Below are 13,872 nucleotides of genomic sequence, written 5' to 3' on the forward strand. Positions count from 1 at the left end.
TGTAACATGCTGTAGTAGCGGTCTCCGTTTACTGTAACAGTCTGTCTTATTCCATTACTGTCCACACCTGTGGAGTAACGGTTAGCGAGTCTGGCCGGAAAACCAGGTGGACCGGGTTAGATTCCCGGTCGGGGCAAGTTACCTGGTTAAGGTTTTTTCCGGGCTTTTCCCTCAACCCAATACGAGCAAATGCTGGATAACTTTCTGTGCTGGACCCCGGACTCATTTCGCGGACATCACGTTCATCTCATTCAGACGCTAAATAACCTAAGATGTTGATAAAGCGTCGTAAAATAACCTATTAAACAAATTAATGGTGGAGTTAACACGTGTAATTGAGGTTCGTTTTCCGACCAAAGTCATCATTAGGCACTTTCCAACAATGTGGCCTCCGCGATCTCCAGATTTCAACCCGGCCGACTAATTGAAGACATTATTACAAAGACAGCCCTAGTAATTTTTAATGAAATTGAGTTAAGGACACAATTGCTACTATTTTAAATATTTATAGACGGCCCATGTCAAGTGCAATAGACACAAGGATAAAACACCAGTTGAACGGAAATAGTTGACATGTGTTATTCTTTCATTTTTTATTGTTTTCCTGAAAAATACCAATTTTGACAAGGGTTGTTTTTGTAATAATGTCTTCAATTAGTTGTGGGGTTACCTTAAAGAACGAGTTTTCCTGACACATCCAACAACCCTACTGCAACTGAAAGAAGCCAACTCGCAAGAAATTGCCAATATTCCGAGATATTATCTGCAAAATTCTGTACATGGTGTCGCAGACAGAATGCTGTACGCTAAACAAGAGAACGGCGGACATCTTCCCAATGTTGTTTGCCCAACACTGTGATGTTTTTGTTTTTCCCCTATCTCAAATATTATAATATTTATAGCGGTTTAATGTTTGAACTGACTTTTGAAATACCCTATATGCCAAGAAAAAATATCAAATTGAAATAATGTAAGAACTTACAGTTTTATCAAGTAAACTGGAGTTTTTGCAATTTGAAATATATTTTATGCTGACCTAAATCATTTTCGGATTAATATAAACAATATTCGTTCAATATTTTTATAAGATATAATTGCTGTACTGTGTGTAGAAAGAACAAATTCTTTGAGATAGAATCGCAATATCAAATAAGTAACATTTCAGAGCACTTCATAATAATAATTTAAAAATCTGATTAAACGATATACAGAAAATATTACAATGCTAATTCAAGTGTTTTATCCCATAATTCTAGTCACTTCAACTCGCTGATGTAAACATTCTCTTTAATATTTCATAATTTACTGAAGTGTATGATGTTAATTTGTTTATGTTGCTAGGTTTCAATACGCCGTAGTCTGAAGTGCCAGACAGTCGACTGCCGCTAATTAAAATCACAATAGGTCTATATGAACAAACAGAACATGGTTTCATTATCATTGCAAATGTTTTTAAACTGGTATTTTCTTTCGGTGGAAGTAATTTGAAGTGCTCTCATTCTATTTTGGTTGTTTTATTTTTATGTTCATTTGTTTACCTGTTTTTACATTCCCCTAATGTACTTTTACAAACAGTAAAATCCCGTTAACAGTGCAAATTAAGTTGTTTTATCTGATTACTTATTGCAATGTAATTTGCGTTTTGTATTGCCCAGACTTCCTGTTTTATTCTTTTCATTATTACATGTGGGGGAAACTGTACTCATGTTGCAGAAATGACCGTAAATTTTTTATAATATACATTAATAAAGTACATTCATTGTATAAACAGAATACTATTTATTATCTATTAATTTTATGCGCACTGATAAACAAGAGGTAGAATCCTGAAAAAAATCCAGAAAATATGAGAACCCCACAAGGCCGGGATTATACTGCATCAGACATTCTGTCTCGAAAGGGACGGTTTTGTCTCGGAACGTTAGATGTGACCGTCATTGTATTGTATTGTATTGTTTATATTGAATTGTATTGTATTGTTTATATTGTATTGTATTTATATTCCATGGTATTCACACATCGCTTCAAAAGCTAGAGTATGGAACATGTCTAAAAATCTTAATAGTACTACAAAGTCTTAATTATAGTCACAGTCTAGTTGAAATATACACTGAAGAGTTTTACAGTATACTAGTACAACACAAGGGGTTAGTAGACAATTTGTATAAACAAAAGCCGCCCTAAATAAGGGTTCGATAGATCGGCCTACTAATCAATTCATAAAGAATAATAAGTAAACAAAACAATTTTGTGACACTTGGAAAGAAAAAGAAAAAAACATTAAGATAAGAAAACGTAGGAAATCATTTACAATAAAAATTTTGTTGGGTACAAATGATTACTAATTATAGCTAAGGATGATTTTAACACGTGAGATCCTATGGCATCAATCGTTGCATCAGAAATTTTGTATTGTTTAAGTTGATTTAAAGTTTCTCGTGGGATCGTGCCACGGGCACCGAACATGAGCCCAAAAACTGTCCAATGTGTGATGTGGTATTGTGCTCCAAGATGCTGACAACAAGGCTCATATATGACTTGTTTTTCACGACACACCTCTTGTGGCTGTTGCTCATGCATCTCAAAACGGATTGTGGGATCAAGCATGACACCCTTATCCTTCTGCCGATCAATTATGATGATATCAGCCCGTCTAGTAGAGCCATCAGAAGAGACGCAACCAACCTCCTCATAAACCTCATAGGAAGCATTCTGACGGATTGAAGCTGCGATGAGAGAACGAACCGTATTATGTCTGTTGATTCGGAGCAATTCTCCATGATGGCAGAAACCCAAGACGTGAGGAAGCGTTTCTTGCTCGTCGCATCTTCTGCAACGGGTTGAGTCAAGAGTTCTACCAGGGAGAGTACGTACAGGTATTGTATTACAGTTCATCTTAATGGCTTGCGTCCACTGACTGCTCGAAAGTCCCTTTTTGGTTGAGATCCACGAATTACCTTTCTTCCAATGAGAATAGAAAACAACTCCCAAACCTTTACTTTTCATATACAGTATATATTACTCTTTCATCCTTTACTTTTCAATTTGCTCCATTGATGAAAAGAATCTTCACGCAATGCTTTTCTTAGTTTTTGAGAAGAAAAACGTTCAGAGTAATCGAAGGTAATTGGTAATTGTTTGATGCAATGTTCAATTTCGTTTGGAAGATTTCGAGTGGCTGCTATATGAGGGTTGTCAACGTGTAAAAGTCTTTGACAAATATTTAAGTGCTGAAGGTAAGCTTCCCACTGGGCTTTAAATACTCCTAAACCTCGCAATCTTCTTGGTGCATACAACATAGCATCCGGGGTGTCAGTAGGAATGTTAATTATTTCCTTAACAGCGCTGCGAATTAATTTGTCAATATCAGATAGAAATTTCACTTTAAGATCTTTTAAAGGAGCACATTGGAAGGGGTAAACCAACTGAGGCCAGATATATTGATTTAATATATTTATCTTTTGGTCAGGCATGAGTAAGGGTGAGGTGACCAGCTGATTAAGATTTTTTGTCAGTTTTTCAATTAGTTGCGCCGCATTAAATTTTATTTCATCATTAAAAGTAATGCCAAGATATCTTATAACTTCATCCGATTTGATGCAAGATATTTCTTGTCCATCGATCAAGGTGAGGGAATCATAGCAGAGACTTCCTTTACGTAGGTGTATAACATTACTTTTATGCGGGGTTACTTCAAGACCAATTCCAGCTAAGGAATTCATAGTCAGCGATGTTGAATATTGAGCGGCAGATTTATTTTTACACAATAATACTAGATCATCCGCAAATGCAAGAATGGAAAGATTATTTAATTGAGGTGATATATTGTATCCATATTCTCCAGAGATATTATTTTCGCTTAATTTCTTCATCACGAAGTCAATGGCAACATTGAATAGAATTGGTGAGAGTGGAGCCCCCTGTGCAACTCCTTGCTTGATCATTATAGGGACTGTCTTTGTAGTTTTATTAATAGTGATAGTACAGACGTGGACAAATTATTAGCAAAATTGAAGATTTTTATTATATACTTTTACAAAATATGATTCTTCAATTCAGAATACAGTTCACATTTTTGGGCATTTACACGTTATTAAAAAAATGAAGATTTGTATTGTATATTTTCAAAATTTGACGCTTCAATTTGGACTACAGTTGATATTTCGGATATTTCCATATTATTAGCAAAACTGAAGATTTTTATAGTATATTTTTACTAAATCTGACTCTTCAATTTAGACTGCACTTCAGTTTTGTATATTTGCAAGTTATTAGCAAAATTGAAGTTTTTTATTATGTATTTTTACAAAATTTGACTCTTCAATTTAGACTTCAGTTGACATTTTTGCACATTTACAAATTATTAGCAACATTCAATATTTTCATTATATATTTTTTTCAAAATTTGACTCTTCAATTTAGAATACAGTTGACATATCTGTATAGGCCTATTTCTGTCTACTGTAATGATAGAAATATGCAAACTTGTCAACTGTAGTCTAAATTAAAAAGTCAAATTTTACAAACAGAATTATCGTAAAAATCGTCAATTTTGTTAATAATTTGTCCACGTCTGTAGTATAATTTCCTATTAAAAGCGATGTTATAAGACAGGAATATTCATGCAGCGTTGTTGGATGTCATAAATTCACCTACAGAATAGAAGGCGTGAGAAGTTAGGTACTTCTCTAATTTGGCTCTAAATAATCTTATGTTTTGAGTTTGATTTTTTATACGGCAGTAATTAAAACCGTAGTCCGTGTAGTTTAGCAACCGAAATTGCAGACATCTGAGAAGGTGCATTGTCGCGATATGTCGTGATGAAACAACACTTTGTTCTTCGAAATAACCAGCTGTTTCTCGCGAATTTTACTCATGTAATTTGCGTTTTGTATTGCCCACACTTAATGTTTTATTCTTTTCATTATCACATGTTGGAGAAACTGTACTCATATTGCAGAAATGACCGTAAATTTTTAAAATATACATTAATAAAGTACATTCATTGTATAAACAAAATACTATTTATTATCTATTAATTTTACGCGCACTGGGACACAACAGGTAGAATCCTTAAAAAAAAAATCCAGAAAATATTGGAACCCCACAAGATCGGGATCATTCACTGACAGTAAATTATTGTATCTTCATAGTCACGTTGATTACATTTACAATCATGTAATCAGAATGTTGGGAATAATACGGTCAATAACTTAGTCTTATTCCACGCCTGATTCTCTTTTAATTCTCTGTTAAACATTGGTGCGACATAAACTCGAATATCATCTGTAGCTTGGAACTAGATTACAACTACAAACTCAGCTAAATTAGAAAATATACAAAGAAAATGTATATCTTTACGTTCATTCAGATTTCTGCCCATTAACTCTGGGTATAGTTACGACAGAAAATGTGAATATTTTAATGTCAAAACCTATAGGCCTATGCTAGACGACATGAGCTAGATTATCTGTTCTTTTGTAAGATCCTCAAAGGTGATATGTCCTGTGACTCCTTCCTAAACAATATTACCTTACGTATTCCAAGATTTGAGAGCTCACAAATTTTTCTATATTAAAAATTCAACATTTGAGCTGTTCAGAGCAGAAGTAGAGTAAGTCAATTTTGACTTACACCACTTTTGCTCTGAACGGCTCAAATAAATACTATACAAAATACAGTTCCTACTTTCTCTTTGTTCTCTCTCTCTCTCTCTCTCTCTCTCTCTCTCTCTCTCTCTCTCTCTCAAACTCTCTGTTCTTCGTATATACATTTACAGGCAAAATATATATTCATGTCATTTAAATTTGTATAATAACGACCGAATCATTAGCCTAGTTTATAGGAGCCGTTCAGAGCAAAAGTGGTGTAAGTCAAAATTGGCTTACACCACTTCTGCTCTGAACAGCTCATTTATTTCACCAGTCGCCAGAAGCATTAAAAATGCCAACTTGCATGGCTGCAAATTCGATCCTTTTAAAGTATAGACTTAGTTTGCTCTTGGCAATGACATCATTTATGTATTCTTTCAGAAATTATACTTAATTTTCATTGTTATCATCATTATTAATCTCATAGTATAATATATCATGGACTGGAGAAAAATTCTTCGTTCAAGATTGTTTGATTATTTTTATTTTATCCTTATTCTTAGCGTTATTTATATGCATCTAATGATTAACATTACAATTTAATTTACTTATTTCAAATGTATTATTATTATTATTATTATTATTATTATTATTATTACTGTAAATTAATTGTATTAAAAATTTAATTCTGTTTATTCTGTATTATTGCTGTATCACTTGTGCTGGGCTATCATTGGCCCATGGCTGTTGACCAGCAAATAAACAAACAAACTAACTAAACGAACAAACAAACAAACAAACAAACAAACAAACAAACAAACAAACAAACAAACAAACAAACAAACAAGCAAGCAAATAAATAAATAAATAAATAAATAAATAAATAAATAAATAAATAAATAAATAAATAAGTAAATAAATAAATAAATAAGTAAATAAATAAATAAATAAGTAGATAAATAAATAAGTAAATAAATAAGTTATTAAGTAAATAAATAAATAAGTAAATAAATAAGTAAATAAATGCATAAATAAATAAGTAAATAAATAAATAAGTAGATAAATAAATAAGTAAATAAATAAGTAAATAAATAAGTAAATAAATAAATAAGTAAATAAATAAGTAAATAATTAAGTAAATAAATAAGTAAATAAATAAATAAGTAAATGAATAAGTAAATAAATAAATAAGTAAATAAATATATAAGTAAATAAATAAATAAGTAAATAAATAAATAAGTAAATAAGTAAATAAATAAGTAAATAAGTAAATAAATTAGTAGATAAATAAATAAATAAGTAAATAAATAAATAAGTAAATAAGTAAATAAATAAGTAAATAAATAAATAAGTAAATAAGTAAATAAATAAATAAGTAAATAAGTAAGTAAATAAGTAAATAAATAAATAAATAACTAAATAAATACATAAGTAAATAAATAAATAAGTAAATAAATAAATAAGTAAATAAATAACTAGATAAATAAATAAGTAAATAAGTAAATAAATAAGTAAATAAATACGTAAATAAATAAGTAAACAAATAAATAAGTAAATAAATAAATAAATAAGTAAATAAGTAAATAAGTAAATAAATAAATAAGTAAATAAGTAAATGAATAAGTAGATAAATAAATAAATAATTCAATAAATGTGTAAAAAATAAATAAGTAAATAAATAAGTAAAAAAATAAGTAAATAAATAAATACATAAATAAATATATAAATAAATAAATAAATAAATACATAAATAAATAAGTAATACATAAATAATTAAATAAATACATAAATAAATACATAAATAAATAAATTATTATTATTATTATTATTATTATTATTATTATTATTATTATTATTATTAGTGAATAATTAACTGTTACTCATATCTAATTTCCTTTCGTTCATTAGACGCTTAAATCTTACAACAAATTGCATTTATTTATCCCAGTTCCACTAGGTATAGATATTACATGCACTCATAGAATTTTCTCATATCCCCTGTCTTTTTTAAGTAAGTAACAAAATTAAAAAAAAAAAATAGCCTAATCGAAATGAAACATTAAATTTACGAAGGACTTCCAGTGAGAGTAATTTATTATTCTTACCTGGCAGTATTTTGTTATTGGCCGCCTTTATATCAATTGATGATTTTCTTTTCCACGAACGTGTTCTGAAAAACAAAAAAATTAAAATCAATTAGATATTACTTACTGTATGTTGCACTTAGTTTACGAATCACTACTCGTGCAGAATATGTGTCAGAGGAAGAACAATTATTGTTGGTTTGCAACTGAAGTCTGACTAATGGAATATGTAGCTAAAGTGACTTATTCCCCTTTAAGCGAACACCATCGAAATAATCCCTACTAATGCAAGGTTGCTCAAGTTTTTTTCAGATGGCGAGCCAGACCCTAAGAGAACTTAAGTCTACTCACACATACACTACAGTGGAACGTCTATTATCCGTGGTAATGAAGGGGGTGGACAAAACGGTTAATCGAAAAAACGGGATAATCCGTAATATAATATATTTTCATACATGAAGTGCATAGGCCTACAGTTCCTTAATTTTCTAGGTGCTCTTATGTTTAATATGCTAGTTAGTGAATCACAAGTTCACTAATTTAAGTTCGGTTGTCAGTGACGGGTTTTAAGTTTGCGATGGTTGTCTGCGGAAAGATAGGAGTAGAGGTCTCTTGTTATAGATATACATTCTTGTATTTTATGCACTTTATCTTCGTTTTATAATAAATAGCGCACAGTTGTAAGTTGTAACGCCAATCTCGTATTGTAATTCGATATGAGCTATAGATTCTACTTTCCCAAATCCCTCAATACTTGCCCCTTTTTTTCCGATACGAAGCACAGCACATTTTCTTTCGACATTCTTGAAAGATATTTTGCACAGAAGTTAAACAGTACGGCCACTCAAATAGTAGGACAAAGACCAAATGATGCACGGGTTTGCAATTGTGTGAAAGTTACTGAGGTCATTTCTTTGAAAGTTGATAGTGAATATTTTACAAGTTGGGAAAAACACCCCTCCCACAAGTAACTGCTTCTGTTGGCGGAAGTGTGTGGAAGCATTAAGGGCGAGAAAAAGTCGGATAATCCGCCGATCGGTTAATAGGGTGACGGATAATCGGGGTGCTACTGTATGAAACTTTAAACCCTATGCATCTTGGCCATTGTCAGATGTTTAGTTTCACGAAGAGTACAGGGAAAAACGAGCTTCGTCTACTTTTTTCCAAAAATTAGTTATGAATGTTGTGTGTAGTAGGATTCCATGTAGTTCATTTACTCATTTACTCATTTACTCATTTACTCATTTACTCATTTACTCATTTACTCATTTACTCATTTACTCATTTACTCATTTACTCATTTACTCATTTACTCATTTACTCATTTACTCATTTACTCATTTACTCATTTACTCATTTACTCATTTACTCATTTACTCATTTACTCATTTACTCATTTACTCATTTACTCATTTACTCATTTACTCATTTACTCATTTACTCATTTACTCATTTACTCATTTACTCATTTACTCATTTACTCATTTACTCATTTACTCATTTACTCATTTACTCATTTACTCATTTACTCATTTACTCATTTACTCATTTACTCATTTACTCATTTACTCATTTACTCATTTACTCATTTACTCATTTACTCATTTACTCATTTACTCATTTACTCATTTACTCATTTACTCATTTACTCATTTACTCATTTACTCATTTACTCATTTACTCATTTACTCATTTACTCATTCACTCATTCACTCATTCACTCATTCACTCATTCACTCATTCACTCACTCACTTATTTATTTATTTATTTATTTATTTATTTATTTATTTATTTATTTATTTATTTATTTATTTATTCTGGTGTAGTTAAGGGCATCAGGCCTTCTCTTCCACAACACCCGGAATATATAGTCCTATGAATGAAACACTGTGACAATGTGAACATTCCAAGTGCTATGACAGATTTTAGATTTGGCATACAAGGAAAGAACATGCTAAAGGCCGTCTTTAAACTGCTCTCCTGAACACTTTGCTATTTCCATGTACAGTACGATTATTTAGTCCTGACAGTCGCCGGAGATCTGCGCCTGAGTCAGGCGAGTCCATTTAGTTACGCCAAGGGGTGTTTGGGTTATTCACTCGCTTGCCTTCAGAGCGATCGGATGTCATGCGTGCTGTAGAGCGGTATGTTTCTAGTACAATTAAGCTGTATTGCATTCCTTTATCGACCGCTCGCCCTTATTTTTACTCCGGAACTCTCCCCACTACTCCTATTACTTCCCCTCTTTCGCGTCGCTGAGCTGTCAGGACTAAATAATCGGTCTGTACCCTTCAATTTTGGTGCATTCTTCCAAAATCTGTTCAATCACAATCATTCTTCACCTCGAATCCTATTTGAATTCGCTGGGTTTGAAAGCGAGTCTATACAGTTTCAGCATCAGAGTAAACAGTGCCGTTGGATAACCACATGCAAAGAAACTCCCTCTTATTCATACAGTAAACATTTTTTTTGTAACTAGTTGTGATATAAGCAATGAATAAGGTAACGTCGTAATAATAATCCTAATTCCGCAAAAAAATGAACCGTGTACACACTGCTGAAGCACGAAATAGCTTCGAATAAAGGCCCGTTTCGACAAATTCCCCTATCGCGTGAATGGGCCCTAAGTGAATAGCTCGTTATTGTATATCCATTGTTTTTAGTGGGTTATTTTATGACGCCGTATCAACATCTCAGGCTATCTAGCGTCTGATTGAAATGAAGGTGATAACGCCGGTGAAATGAGTCCGGGGTCCAGCACCGGTAGCTACCCAACATTTGGATGCACTTATGCAATATGGAACCAAGTCCAAAATACAGCTTTTGAGCTGCAGCTGTTTTAGCAAATCGTTACAAATAAAATTCTACATCAATACTATTACGAAAGTAATGATTGCATTATTAACATTCTGAAATGCTCTTTCAGATCAATGGTGCAGCTCGCATCAGTATTTGACTCACACAGAGTAGAAGGCCAACATTGGAGTTGGTTCCATATTGCTTATTGCAAAAATGGATATTGGCACTTGGTTCCTTCTTGTGTGATTCAAATGAGAGAGAGAGAGAGAGAGAGAGAGAGAGAGAGAGAGAGAGAGAGAGAGATGAGGTAACATTCCAGTTCAAATCCATGTTTAACACTTTATTATTGGAAAACTAAACATCCAAGACACTAATTGTGAAATTACAAATAAAATTAAAAAAAAAAATATATACATTAGCATTCATACATTACTTATCATTCCAAGGTGAAGTCAAGGGGACCATCGATTCCATCAACATCATCCTCAATGTTAGGATCTGAAATCAGGTTTAAATAAAACTGTTTCGCATCACCTGGTATGAGACGCACTATTGACCTTATGTCTTGAAATTTTGGCAGTGATACAGGTTTACCATTTGGCCATAAAGGTACCAGGAGCCCTGCTAGGTCTGGAGCAGACTTTGGACGGCGTTTGTTGATATTTACTTCAACAAAGTTTTCATCAAAGTCTGTGTTCATAAATACTGAATAAGGCTTGTCCTTTGTAATTCTTATTTGGCGGAGTGAACCAGTTAATTTTGGTGTTAATTATCTGTGTCATGTTTTCTGTTGACTTTCTTTGATACATTAACATAACTCTTGTTGCTATAATATAATATAATATAATATAATATAATATAATATAATATAATATAATATAATATAATATAATATAATATAATATAATATAATATAATATAATATAATATAATATAATATAATATAATATAATATAATATAATATAATATAATATAATATAATATAATATAATACAATATAATATAACATAATATAATATAATATAATATAATATAATATAATATAATATAATATAATATCACTTCTATTAGCAAAAAATTGTATTCAAACTCCCATATTTACGCAAAACAAACATGGGAACTGACAGCTTGGAGTTGGTTCTAAATTGCAAAACACTACGCTATGGATTCTGTTTTTGGTGGTTGGTTCAGATCTCTCTATAGGGCAGCACGTTACAGATAGGAGTTGGTTCTATTTTGTATAAGAAACTATAGACATTAAGACACATTTTGCAATAGAAATCCAAATATTCATAAAATGGTGGTTGGTTCCATATTGCATAAGTGCATCCATTTGTTCATATTAGGTTAAGGGAAAACCCCAGAAATAACCTCAACTAGGTAACTTGCTCCGACCGGGATTCGAACCCGGGCTACCTGGTTTGCGGTCAGTCCATAGGAGTGGACTATCCAGTGTTAAAATTACGCTTTGTGTGCTGTCGGTAGAGACCCAGCGTCTGTCTGTCTGTCTTGATTGAGGTTAAGAGAAATTAAATAACACTCCTTAGGAGTGAACACTCTGGATAGATCAGATATGATACGCAAAAAGTTCTACATTATACTCTTGCATAATTTGCAGAACGGCATTATTCACCGTGTATTAAGGGAAAAAAACTCTCTTTCCGTACCTTGTACAATCATAATGTCCGTGTGCAACACAAATTACTGCCTGCCATGTCATAAGATAAGCTAAATTTAAACTTCATTTGAATTGCAAAACTGCTTTCATTCGTAGCCTATGTAAAACGACTGCAGAATAATTGTTGTGTATTCCTTCAACTTTATCTCGTTTCCTTATGAGAATATAAGTATTCATTATTGTGTTGTCCTTCTTAATGTGATATTCTTAGGTTCACTGGACGGACTGCGTGGTATATTCCGGTTCAGCTTACTTGATACCCTAAGGGTGAAACCTAACCATTTTTCCCCTATCACTTCATATGCTAGTGGATTATAGTGATTTTCTAGCTCTCAGATTGAATTTTTTTTACCAACTTCGTTTCGAATTTCGAGTACTGACAAATACTACAACTGTCAGTTATTTTCTAACTGTTATGTTGGCAGCAATAACTTCGGTTTGCAGTAAAGTAAACTGATGAAAATGCAAGTACCTAGTCTTGTGAATTAATAATTAACTAGTAATATCGGTATTAATATTAATATCAATACACAATTCACTTGTGTTTCGTTGTGATTCCAATTCAACTCTATATTCAGGTAAGTGTAAGTGCTCATCACTTCCTAAATAATTACAAATTACAATGAATTTGTATTATTAAATTATCTTCAAGGTTCTCTATCCTCAAATTATACTATTACTAGTGGCTTGTGCAGCAAATGCTGCTGCAAACTAAGTTCGTTAGACGTTCAAATAAAAATTTTTCAGATTTATTTTCAATGAAGAATACTTGTCTTTTTGATAGTTATTTGCTTCCATAATAATGAAACATACTCCCTCTGAATGGATTTTTTTAGGCCAATTACTTTTTCTTGAACCTATCCAACTTCAGGTTTTGAGTTTCAACGCGAAAAAGCAAGTATCAATGTCAGGACGATAGCAGTAGCTATTTCAGGCCATTGTGGATTGTAGGCAAAAGTTAAAAAAATGTCAGGTTTGCTAAGCTTTCGAACAATTGCATTTTCGTATAGCTGCTGCATGTAGAACTTGAAATGTAGAGCGTAAAATCATTTTATCCTACTAAGAGATCTTGCTGAAATGATCTGGAGACTACAAAATTTTCTAGGCCTCTTATTTTATCAGTAAGTAATACCTTTTGATCTTTCCTTAGGAACTGTAATTTCTGCGCTCTCTCGAGCCAATACTGAAGACAATGACACATACCAATATTTACATTACACTGCCATTAAGTATACGAAAAAGACCCAACCCCACTGGGTTAATAAGTATAAAAATATTTGATTTTAATAACAATATTATTATCTTACTTAAGTTTTGTAGTTATATATAGCAGTCACTCGGTAAATTATAGAAATGAAGATCTAAATTAAGATATTCTCTACATTTACTTACATAACCTCAAAACGTTTCACTTTCATGTCATCAATATAGCATCAATATTATGTACAATTAATGAAAAATAGACGCATCATGATATTAACTATAATAATATTTAATTTCTAATGGTAATAATGTCATCAAACCACCTCAAGTTTCGTAGATTTGAATATCCAATACACAGCTGTACTCAGAAAATTATACACTGCAGAATCAGTTTTTAATAACAAATTGAATTGAGCTCTAAATATGTCGGCAATCCTGCAGGTCATGGCCTTCGTGTAATAGCCTATTGTTTATTGTAGTGTGTGTTTTGTTCTGAAATTCAATCAAGTCGGCCG

General features: G+C 31.8%; 1 protein-coding gene across 6 annotated transcripts in view; it reads right to left on the bottom strand.

The window, feature by feature from the left end:
- The window catches only part of LOC138709488 (uncharacterized), a 967,551-nt gene that overhangs the window by 792,356 nt on the left and 161,323 nt on the right, over positions 1-13,872 (bottom strand). For all 6 annotated transcript variants that reach the window (XM_069840291.1, XM_069840292.1, XM_069840294.1 and 3 more), the window contains exon 2: positions 7,697-7,761. The gene's annotated coding sequence lies outside the window, so the exon portion shown is untranslated. The remainder of the gene's footprint in view (positions 1-7,696; positions 7,762-13,872) is intronic.

Source organism: Periplaneta americana, chromosome 11 (assembly GCF_040183065.1).
Source record: "Periplaneta americana isolate PAMFEO1 chromosome 11, P.americana_PAMFEO1_priV1, whole genome shotgun sequence".
In the NCBI taxonomy this organism is placed as follows: Eukaryota; Metazoa; Arthropoda; class Insecta; order Blattodea; family Blattidae; genus Periplaneta; species Periplaneta americana.